At 40.4% G+C, this 12,587-nt stretch overlaps 1 pseudogene; it reads left to right on the top strand.

Moving 5' to 3' along the window:
- Positions 1-7,400: 7,400 nt before the first annotated feature.
- LOC140923880 (uncharacterized) lies at positions 7,401-10,249 on the top strand (annotated as a pseudogene).
- Positions 10,250-12,587: the final 2,338 nt, after the last annotated feature.

The following is a 12,587-nucleotide window of genomic DNA, read 5'->3' as shown; positions in this document are numbered from 1 at the left end:
GGATAATTTTCTCTGCTATTTTTAAGAGCATCCAATCATCAACTTGTTGACAAAATGAATTAAATTGAATTTACTGTTTTAAAAGCTTTCACATCTGAATTCAAACTTCGCACTAACCCCGTCAAAGCCTTCAATGGAATGTGTGGGCGGCTCACGTCAATAACTTTTCCAGTAATTTGGTCGAGCGTGTTGATTTCAGTGACTCGAGAGTGGCGCTACTGTGGGCTGGTTTATAAGTTTTTCCCAATAAATAACATATAGTTAAAGTGTTCGTTTGTCCGGTGCCGAAAATGTCACAAGTCATTATCAAATGGCGCCGCCGACCTTCACATCTCGGTAGATTTACTTTGTGGCACAACGGCTGCCGAGCTACACAACTCAGTAGATTCACTTTGTGACACAACGGCCGCCGAGCTACACAACTCGGAAAAATTTACTTTGTGGCACAACGGCCGCCGAACTTAACCCGGTTTGATGCATGCACCAGGAGTCGCAGACATTTTCCAAAGACAGTTACGAACCATGCTGAAAAATATGAAGGCTTAATCCAAAGTAAAATTTAACAGCAAACTTCTGAAAGACGAACGCTTTGGACAATTCAGCAAACACAGATCGATGTACGCTTTACGAAGATTCAGCAAACGTTTAAAAGATGAACGCTTTACGAAGACAGAATATCAGACTTCAGCAAACCTTTGAACGGATGAACGCCGAGGACACAAGAATCACCACGTGGGTTAGCGCGTCAAAGTGAGGCAAAACGTAAGCAAGCGCCTCAAAGCGAGGCAAATGTGTGTCGACGACGAAAATAGCCTCCCCGCAGACGTCCTTTGGGGTTCGTTTGTCACGCATTCATTTCTCCCCCATGGACGTCTGCTAAACACAGCCGACTTTTATGTTCTGGATTGTTTGAATAAGCCAATAAGCGGTTAGTTATTGTGTCACGATCAGCCAATCACGCGCTGTGATATAAGTGATGTCTTTGTATTCTCAAGTGAATTATTTATTTGCACCGCTATCTTCTACCTGAGACGACTCAAACGTTTTGAAAAAATAACAGAAACGATGCAATAAAGCTGCAGTCAGCTGTATATTTTTTTCGGAAGTTGTGACTATAAAATAATCTGCTTTTCTTTGAAAGACTTCAGACAACAGTCTCCCACACGGGCGCAGAGCGGTTTTCAGCGCGGTCGAAAACAATAATTACTATTAACTCTGTATATATTCGAAGTATTAAGAAAAGAGAACTTGTAAGCGTGTATAGGGAAGATATTCAAAGCATTCTTCGAAAACAAAGGCCGTTTCCTTTTTTGCGAAATGTAATTCCACCAAGGTCATGGGTCTCGGACCAAGGACCAGTACGCAAAATTTGGTTATATTTTTTCAAGAGTCGGTAAAACAAAAAATTCGAAGTCTACAGCAATGTGCTTCCAACGGCAGAAAAAGGTTTATCTGAAAACTTGTTCTGCAAAAAGGCACGTCCTCCCGTTGCGTTTTATTTATTCACAAGCTTAGTAAACATGACCACGGTTCCGCCGAAGTCCAAACTTCAAGCTAGAACGACAAATTAACCTATCTGTCAACAAACTTTAATCTCGCTCCTTCAAAGAAAGAAATAATGCTTATAACCAATAAATCATTGAACCTTTTATTGTTCATTGTATTTTATTTCTCGACGAAATATTTAATCATGCTCGGGAAAGTCGCCGACCAAGGACCACATACTAACTGTACAAGTCACTCGCTAACATTTCCTCCACCGATCGATCTTCAACCAAGCTTCTGGGCTTCCGTAAACAACAGAGAAAGTCACTCTCTCGACAACCCTCATATTCTCTTTGCTAATATCACTGAGCGTTACAGCAGGAATACCAATATTTTCCAGCTTTGTAGATTGATCTTTCAAGATTTACCAGGGAAGAAACAACAACAACAATAATGTCCAGTAGTTCCACGCACTGTGTCGCAAACAAGCAGCAAAGCTTGATAGATAAGGGATTTGCCAAATCCCGTCGGCAAATTTATGAACTCATCGGTCTTCGCTATAAAATTTGCAGGATAGCTTCCCTCTGATACTTGTTTAACTCTGTATTAATTACAAATTTCTTGCACACTCGATCAAAAGCCTCACTGATCGTGGAATCTTAAGAAGCGGCTCGGGTTACGTTTTACAAAAATCGGTAAACGGCCTGTGATTGGTGAACGTAAATGTCGGCTGTGTTTAGCAGACGTCCGTGGGGGAGAAATGAATGAGTGACAAACGAACCCCAAAGGACGTCTGCGGGGAGGCTACGACGAAAATGCAATCTCAAAAAAACCTCCCTTATTAATTGCACAGGACACCCAATAATGCACAGAACACCCAACACAAATAAGGGGTTGCGTTCTCGTACCTCGAACGCAAAAAGTGTGAATCCATTGGATAAAAGAAGAACCAAACGAGCAGCAGATAGGGTACGAAAAAGAATTTCTCTGCTTACAGAATCAAAAGCCAGTCTTTTAGCGATCGTTTTCGATCCTATTTTAACATCGACATTGATCAGAGATATTGGTCTCCATGGCCAGTTAGAGATATGTCTTTTATCCTTATCTTTTTTTCCAATAATATTATAATTGCTTTCGTTTGTGAGTTTGATAATTCTCCGACGTCATAAGAGTAGTTGAGGCTGGCTACCAGTAATTCCCCAACTATGTTCCAAAAAAATTGTAAAATTCAGCTGTTAACCCGTCGTTGCCTGGAGATTTATTGGGTTCAAAAGAATTGAGGCTCTTCACACATTCTTCAGTTGTTAACTTCCCTTCACACACTTGAGAATCGTCAACAGAGAGACGAGGCATGAGTGGATTTTCCAAAAAAGTATTCATCAGATTTTCAGAAGGTTCTAGATCGTCCTTCTTATACAGACCAGAATAAAAGCCTTCAATAAGCCCCAAAATCTTTTTAGGGTCAGTGACTAACAATTCTTCTTCGCTAAAAACCTTACGAACTGAACTTTTAGCCATCCGATGAGATTCTAGATTGAGGAAATATTTGTTTTTTTCTCTCCCTTTTCATACCAAGTTGCCTTCGAGCGAATGATTGCTCCGTTTGAAAATTCCTCATAAATATTTTCATGTTCCAATTTCAAAATTTCAAGTTGTTCAATATTCTCGGTAGTAGGGTTATTACCGCACTTTTCCTCCAAGACTTTGCGAGAGTTTTTAATAGCAGACATCTTTTGCCTTCTTTGTCGAGCATTTTCCTTGCTATAATTTATAATTCATCTTATCCTGTACTTAATCAAATCCCATAATACTCTTTTGTCGATTATCACTTTAAACTCATCTAGCCAAAGCGAAACACTTTGGTTGATTAAAAGTACAAAACTCAAGCGCGTAACTCAAGTACTCAAGTACTCAAGCGCGTAACATTAAAGTCCCCACCCACAACAAGCTTAGGTTCATCATCTTTAATAACATCATCGATTGTCGAATTCAGATTTTCAATAAAACGGCACTGTTCCTGAACTTTGTTAGGAACATAAACGTTTACCAGTAAGAAATTTGCTCCTTGCACTTCAGCTTCTAATACAATATAGCGACCTTCATCGCCGTCCTAATCGAAATCAAATTGAAATCTAAACCACCTCTAACCAGAACCATTACCCCACAACTATGACAAGTACCACGTGAAAAGAAAAGCTTACCCTGCGATTGTGTTCTCCAGATATCTTCAACTTCTGCTGTACTGCAGGTTTCTTGTAAAAAAAATAATATCCGATTTCTGTTCTTTGGTTCAGAAAGGACTGTTGAATTTTTTTGTGGCAAATTACTTTTCCCCCACACCCCCTCCCACTAGACACTGAGAAGGAAGAGACGACTACGTGTTTCTCAATCTGTGAAAGCCAGTCGCCGTTGGCGCGGGAAACACTGCTTTGCGAGCGGAGGCGAACAGATCATAGGAGGATACCCAAAGACAATCACATTTTTGAATATCCCTGGAATTTAATTTAGTAGCAAAATACAACACGCGTTTCATTAAAAAATTCAGCCAGTTAAACACTGATATACAATCCTATCGTTGTAAAGATTTTAGTCTCAAACAAGTACCAGGTCTGATGGGGGGGACCCTCCCCCTGGATCCGCCACTGCTTTGGTACCCTTTGATATCCTTTCTACAGCATTCGGTAATTCAAACACACCAATTGCTAGCTACAGATGCACGTGCTGAACTTGAAACACAATCATTATAAACAGCAGATAAAATAAAAGAAGTGCACAGTGCCCCTCGAGCAAAAACAGGGGAAAAAGTTATTCTTTTCTTTAACTGGTTACAAGAGATACAGCTCAGCTAGTTTTATTTCCTAAATGTTTTAGCGCACAGCATGGAAGAATTTCTTCCCTCCCTCCCAAATTACGTGACGTGACGTGCTTTGCATGACTGCACTCAAAGCTGGTTTGCCTGTGGCAGTTCGACAGTTGTTTTCATTTTGCCGTGGCGGCAAGTGAAATTGTTACAGTTATAAGTTCAAATTCTTCATTCATTTCCTTCTGGAGGTCTTTCCGAGGAATCTTCTGAGAAGTTCTATGGAATCTTAAACTAACACGGTCTCAGGTGGGTATCGCTGGATTCTGTAAAAATTCAGAAAACGCAACAGGTCGAAAAGATTACTCGTGACTTTTGCTGTATTTTTTACCGCTTTGTGGACTTTTTGACACTTAATACTTGAACTCAGCTTTATTTTAAAAAACCTATAGATCGTTTTCACTGTCACGCAACAAAAAGTTAAATTGGAAACCGTCCAGTGGAAGAAACCAAGAAAATGAAATGTTATAAAAGACTTATAAATAAACAGTTTGTCCAAGTCTCAGGTCTTTGTGGCCCATAGTGTCTGAGTTATTTGGCGAAACGTTTCACGCACCTTTGTAGAGCTTTGTATGGAGACGCCATATTGGTGCACCGTTTTGGTGCACCAATATGGCCGCCGGAAATCAACAAAAACGTCTGGAGTTTACTTTTTCTATAAAAGCTCTTTCTTTTCACTCGAGAACTAGCGTACGTACGCATAAACATGTCTTCTAATACTTGAAGTGGTTATATTGCTGAAAATCAAGAGGAGAGACTTTTTTTAACGAGACAGCATTCCTGTTTTGGTGTCACGCACAGTGAAAACTCGGAAGTTCAAATTGCTGTATTTTCGAAATGAAACATGCTACGGAAATGGAAACTGGTACAAAGATTTACTTTTTGTTTATCTTCAACTTAGTGTAAATAAGAATTCGTAAAACCTCGCTATTTTGACTTTACAATTTGATGACGTCACAGTGAAAACCATCTATACGTATTTCGGACCAATATTGTTTCGAGAAGTTACCGAATTAATTAAAGGTTTGGCGCCTACCGTAATTCGCATTTGTTTGTGTTTCAGTCAGTGGTCACGTTCTTTTGCCTGTTTTTAGCGTAATATTTACATTTGCTTCGCTTTGCCAGCGCTCGTGATTTCATTTACCCAAAAATTTCATTTCGTTAATTTGAAGAAAAAAGAAATGCTTTTTCAGACTAAACAGGCCTTGGTGTTCAAAGCCATGTACCAATCCCCTTTTTTAGCTCGTGAAAAAGTGCTAAATTTTGACGGTTGATTAATCGATTTTGAGTTAACAACTTTGAAAATTTCTTAAAAAATCTCTTTTTGACCAAATCGCAAACGAATCAGTTAAAATTATAGAGGAAAAGATAGTAAAAATACGAAGTGTCATTATATTTTAGTAACCAACTTTATTTTAAAATGTACGAGTTACTGAATATGACGCTAATTTCGCATGATTTTTGCCCATTTTAGGGCATTTCATATTATTCAGTCGATCGTACTTAAACCAACGATTTTGTAAGTAGGGCCCATAGGGCTTTATTCTGGCTGAGTTTGAGACCAGGTCAGTTTTTTACTATTTCCACGTCCCGTTGATATTTACGCGGAGACGCTCTTAAAGATTCACATTTATTGCAAACAACAATAGAGAACTTTAGATTCTAAGACGAGTACGACTACGAGTATGAGATTTTCTCAATACTAGGTAGTGCTCACAGGTAAGGCAGCGTCATTTTGGCGGGAAAACGTGGTAGCCGTCGTCATTCTACTACGAGTTCTGTTTCGTTATTGGCCATTGGTCGCTAGGGAGTCACGTGAGAAAGCGCACGAGCCCGGGAAGATCAGTTGTGTGCGATCCTTGGGGAAGGTCGGACCGTTGTTGTTTTGCTCCCTCAGTGTCGAGCGAACACCGAGAAAATCGCCGTATGGCTGTCGAAAATATGAGTGAAAGGGACCCCCTTTCACCGGCAGAAGAAGACAATTTACTTTCTGAAGAAAATGAGTCAGCGAATCCCTCGCCCCAGGGCACAGACAAAGTGCTGGCTAACGTTTTGTCGGCCATGACCCAAATGAGTTCCACCATGCTGTCCATGGAAAACGCAATGAAACGTTTAGCTGACGCACCAGAAGACCATGCTACACCACCGAAAAGGAGAAGACAACCTCCTGAATCTAGTGCAATGAGAGATAGCGGAGATTCAGACCCTGAACAGTTAGATTCCAAGGAACTCAATTTCCCGCCGAACGGCGACCCGCCAAAACCGGGCAGCTCTGTCACAGAGGACGCATTGCTCAATGAAATTGCTCAAGACTTTAAGTCGGACGAGCAAACTGACCCGAAAGTCGCTCAGAAATTGGCGGATATCGCCAATAAGCGATGGGGCTCTAAGTTGGAGGAAGCCAAATGAAGAGAAAAATTGGCGAAATACAATCGACCCGATAATTGTGAGAAATTAACTGTGGTAAAGGTCAACCCCGAGATATGGAATAAGCTGAAGCAAGGGACCAAGAGCGCGGATTTGCGTCTTGCAAACATGCAGAAAGTACTTGTCAAAGTCGGTAGTGCTGTCGCCAAATCGACTGACACACTGCTGGCCATCCGTGCAGATCCTGAGAAGACTTCAGCTTTGGCTCTCACTGAGAAATTGGGGAAATTAGTCACGTATAACGCTGACGCTCTGGCATTGTTAGGCAGTGTAAACATTGAGCTGTCTTACCGTCGACGCGACGCTATCAAACCAAACTTAAATGACGAATATTCCTCGTTGAGTGGTTCTCAAATACCCATCACGGGCTTGTTATTTGGCGATGAGCTGCACTCTCAGCTTAACAATATCAAAGCAACTAACAAAATTGGGCATACGACTACTGCAAAGTCATCTTATCGAAACCATAGCAATGGCTGGAAGGCAAATCTTCTCACTCTAGTGGAAAGCCTTTTTTAGGGAAGAGGGGCCGGTCTTACCGGCCACACAACAATTTCTACAAACCACGGGAAACCGCGAAGAAATCCAGCCAGTGCAATGCTCTGATATTCCTACAAATAAGGTAAATATGTTACAGTATCTTGAGCACAAAGTTCACTGCTTTAAAGCAGGGGGGCTGAGAGAATATTATAATCAGTGGCAGGCCTTAACCTCAGGCCCTGAGATATTGCAAATGATATTAGGCCAGCCAATTGAATTTACTAGGACTCCATATCAAAGAGTAGTTCCCAAAGAGAAGAAAATCCTTGATTTGGATGAACAGCATGTCATTGATACCGAAATAGATAAACTACTTGCTAAAGGTGTTCTTACCCCAAGTAGTCACGAAGAAGGGGATTATATCTCTCCTATTGTCACTACGGCCAAAAAGGATGGCTCCTTCAGAGTTATTTTAAATGTCAAGTGCCTAAACACTCATTTGCAATATAACCATTTCAAAATGGACTCACTTAATACTGTTTTACATATGGTAAAACCTGGGTGCCTTATGACGTCAATAGACTTAAAGGATGCTTATTATTCTGTACCTATCGCCACTGCAGACCAAAAAAACCTAAAGTTTAAGTGGCGAGGAAAACTGTATAGGTATGTTTGCTTTCCAAATGGATTGGCATTTTGCCCCAGGAAGTTTACTAAATTATTAAAGCAAGTATATTCACATTTAAGACAGCTGGGTCACCTTTCAGCAAGTCATATTGATGACTCATATCTCCGGGTGATGACTATGATGACTGTGAAAGAATTGTTTGGGATACTGTCAAAATATTTGATTCCCTTGGGTTTACTGTACACCCTGAAAATTGATCCTGTTCCGCAACAGCAAATCACCTTTATGGGCTTTATTATAGACTCAATTACAATGACAGTCTATCCAACTTCTGAGAAGATCGAGAAGATAATTCATACCTGTCAAGGCCTGTTGCAGTCTCCACACCCCACAATAAGGGAGGTGGCATCCACTCTTGGGTTGCTAATATCAAATTTTCTGGCAGCAAAGCTGGGGCCCTTGCATTTTAGGTCACTGGACATGGACAAAACTGAGGCCTTGCGCCTAAACAAGGGTAACTTTGATGAATTTATGCAACTGTCTGAGTTGTCTCGCAGCGATTTGCAGTGGTGGGTAAACTCAGCAAGGTCACTGCATAACCCTATAAGCCTTACCCAGCCAGAGATCAGAAGGCTGGGGAGGAGTACTCAATAATGTAAAGATTGAGGGGCATTGGACCCCTGAAGAAGCTTCTAATCGTATTAATTATCTTGAAATGCTTGCAGTGTTGTTTTTTCTCAAAGCATTTCATAAAGAACTATCAGGGAAGCATGTCCTTGTGCGAATTGATAACACGACTGCTGTGTCAGATTTATGTAAAATGGGCACAAGCCATTCCAAAAAGCGAAATGATTTAACCCGTACGCCCTGGGAATGGTGCCTTGACAATAACATGTGGTTAACCACAAGTCATATCCCAGGTAAAGAGAATACTCTAGATGATGAAGAGTCCAGGAAATCTAGGAGAGAAACTGAATGGACCTTAGACAGAGGAATTTTCCTCGAGGCTGTTAAGAAACTTCATGTTGAGCCTCAGATTGGCCTATTTGCCTCTAGGCTTAATTACCAGTTAAGGCCATTTGTCGCCTACTAACCTGATTCTGAAGCAATTGCTATTAATGCCTTTTCAATCTCTTGGAAACCTTACATTTTTTATGCTTTTCCTCCTTTTAGTATCATCCCAAAAGTGTTACAGAAAATCCAAGCAGATGAGGCCACAAGACTGTTGGTTGTGTCATTCTGGCTGACCCAGCCATGGTGGCCATCGGTAATGAGACTGCTGGTTCAGAAACCCCTTTTGCTTCCCAAAAGAAACAAACCTTATTTCTACCTCAACAGGCAGACTTGGTGCATCCACTACACCAGAAACCCACCCTGCCGATATGCCACTTGTCCGGAAACCACTTGAAGGCAGAGGCCTTTTGGAATCAGCTACCTCACTCATCCTGCAGTCTTGGAGAAAGGGCAGTAAACAACAATATAAACCATTCATCGCCAAATGGGAACAGTACTGTAGTCAAAGGCAGATTAATCCCTTTTCAGCCACTATAGAACATGGGATTAATCTCCTGGCAGAACTCTACCAAACAGGGATTGGATATAGTGCTCTCAATACGGCCCGGTGTGCTTTATCTACTGTTTGTTTTACATCAAAGCATTACACGTTTGGACAGCATCCCTTAGTCTGTCGTTTCATCAAGGGAATCTTCGAATGCAGACCCTATCTACCAAGGTATCAAGAAACTTGGGATGTGACGGTGGTATTAGCCTACCTAGCTAAACTTGGCCCACCTGAGAAACTTAGTTTGAAGAACTTGACTTTGAAAGTGGTTATGTTGATGGCATTGCTTTCAGTACAGCGTCGCCAGACTCTGCACACATTATCAGTTGACTGTATGCAAATACGTTCTGATAAGTGTGTGTTTTTCATTAACTCATTGTTGAAAACTTCGAGACCTGGTAGACATTTAGCTTGTATTGAGTTTCAGGCCTATGCACCAGATGTTAGTCTTTGTATTGCCAAGCATCTTCAGCAATATCTGAAGCGTACAGATATTCTTCGAGGTGATGTGAAGCAGCTTTTTATTACTTACACTAAGCCTCACAAAGCTGTTTCCCCTGATACAGTAAGCCGGTGGATTAAGACTACATTGGTGGATGCTGGAATTGACACTTCAAAGTACAGTGCACACAGCACCAGATCAGCATCTACATCTGCAGCAAAGGGGAACAACATTTCTATTGCCACAATTATGAAAAGTGCTGGGTGGTCCCAGGAGTCCACATTTACAAAGTTTTATGACAAACCAGTGGCCCCTCGAGAGAATTTTGGGGCTGAACTCCTTAAAGCTGTACGTGGGGACAAGTAAGATAGTTGCTTACCGTTGTATTTTTTGATAGCTAAGAGAGCATATTATTAAAGCAGATTCATGTTGATATAAATCATTGCTGTTTATTTGAGTTCGCACTCACACTGCTTCAAAGTCTCACGTGACTCCGTAGCGACCAATGACGAAACAGAATACCAAAATTAAACGAGGCTTACCTGTAAGGTGAAGTTTGATTTGGGTTGTGTGAGTCATTGGTCGGGAGCGAAGGAGTCATGTGCCCACCGGTGTGTTATTCACCCACCCATGATTGGGTGTAAGTGCTCACATCTGTTAAAGACTGATCTTCCCGGGCTCGTATGCTTTCTCACATGACTCCTTCGCTCCCGACCAATCACTCACAGAACCCAAATCAAACTTCACCTTACAGGTAAGCCTCGTTTAATTTTGGTATTTTAGCGAGAGTGTTGTAGTGACGGGAACAAGTTATCAAATGTTAGAAGTTTTAGCATTTTGCATTCAGTACAGGGCTTAACCTCCTTCAACAATGAAAACAGTGCTAACTTTTCTGGTGAGAAAAAGTACAATGAAGAATTCCGGGGTGTCTGTCTTTTGAAAACATGTGAAAAAACTGTCAATCAAATCTTGTTCTCGTAGTCGTGTTCATCCTCGAATCTGAAGATCTCTAATTTAAACCACGTGACCAAGTTTTCCATTCACTGTACTTGTTTCCAACTTTTGAGTGTGTGAAAAAGTTTCATGAAAGGTTAATCCGCAAGATTTGTTTTGCACTATTTTTATCTGCCCATGATCTTTTCCTAATTTGAAAATTTGCCAAATTAAATCACATGTTTGCCATTTTCCTTAAACGTGAATCGAAACAATGGAAGGGATGGAATAAAGTATAATAGCCCATCCCTAACACTGGCAATTGATAACATTCAATTTTTTTAAAGGTCTATTTACAGCAACATCATATCGGGCCTGATTACTCTGCACCTGCACATCCCACTCGAATTTCAAATGTACAGGTTTAAAAACCTGTCCAGATCTAGATCAAATCTCAGAAAAATCGGTACAGAAATAAACACTAGGCAATGTTTTATATACTTATGGGTAGAAATTCCAAGTTCCAGATTTATGTAGTACCAATTAGCTTATGCTGTATTTTGTAAATAGGCAGCGATGATAATATTAAATTTGACTAAAACATGATGTTGTGTTTCTTTTAATCAGCTATTTGATTGGGTACAGTTTATGAAACTTTCTGGACGCCTTTTGCCTTTGGATGTGGGAAATGAACAAAACACCAAGGAAACTCCCTCTAGTCACGATCAGTATCACCTTACTAAGCAAGAAATGGAGGACTTAGTAGGATGTGGTGCCCTTTCTTCAGTTACGGACAGCGAACACAATGTTAGGCGAACATTTTCCACAGAGAAACGACTCCATGGAAAGACATCTGTTTTGAAATCCTCTTCACTGGATTCTGGAGCTGTTGTCTCTTCCGTGGTGAAGATCAGTTGTGGAGACAAGACACAAATTGGAAGGATAAGTCACTTCCTCAAATTGCATGATCTGCTTTCTGGTAGAGAGAGTGAATTTGTGACCGTGAAACTTTACAAATCCTGCAAGAAAGACGTTGAGAGTCTTCTTTACTATGTAGACACAAAACTATTTGACATGAAAGACTGTTTCACTCAATTGCCTTTCTTTCCCACTTGTAGCAGCTGTGAATGATGGTAACGAATCACTGTTATGGATTTTAAACTTTTGAGCAATACATATGGATGGAATTACGTCAAATATTTCACACTGTGCAGGCCTTTGGCCTTAAATGAAGTATATCTTGTTGAAGAATCATCATTTTATACAGATCAGGATAGTATATATTATCCTACATTAGATAGATTAAATACACTACATTTGTGCATGCTAGAAAAGAAATCAGACAAATCAGGTCAAAGTGATTAAGGTGAACATTTAATTTAAAATAATGCACTTCAATAGAATTGAATTGTGATTATATCACATTTTTACTTATCACTTAGTTTTCATTTCACATACTTTTTCACAGGATTTTTCTATTTCACATGCATAGCTACTTGATGTGGGTGGATAAAAATATTCACATGATTTTTCATATAGTCCATACCTGTGAAAGAACATGTGAAATTGATAGGAGGCTTTCAATTGTGATTTTCACACGTTCTAAAATTTCACAAAATTTGTTCACTGCATTTTTCACACGGTTAAATATTTCACACTATCTTCACACATATTTCACATGGTTGACTCCAGAAGTGAATCATAGACAGAAGTCTTGGGACACTTTTGCGTTTCTGGGGCGATTTCCAATGCACACAGGTCCAACCCCCTC

The sequence above is a fragment of the Porites lutea genome, chromosome 1 (assembly GCF_958299795.1).
Source record: "Porites lutea chromosome 1, jaPorLute2.1, whole genome shotgun sequence".
Classification (NCBI taxonomy): domain Eukaryota; kingdom Metazoa; phylum Cnidaria; class Anthozoa; order Scleractinia; family Poritidae; genus Porites; species Porites lutea.
This window is presented reverse-complemented; position numbering and strand designations above follow the sequence as displayed.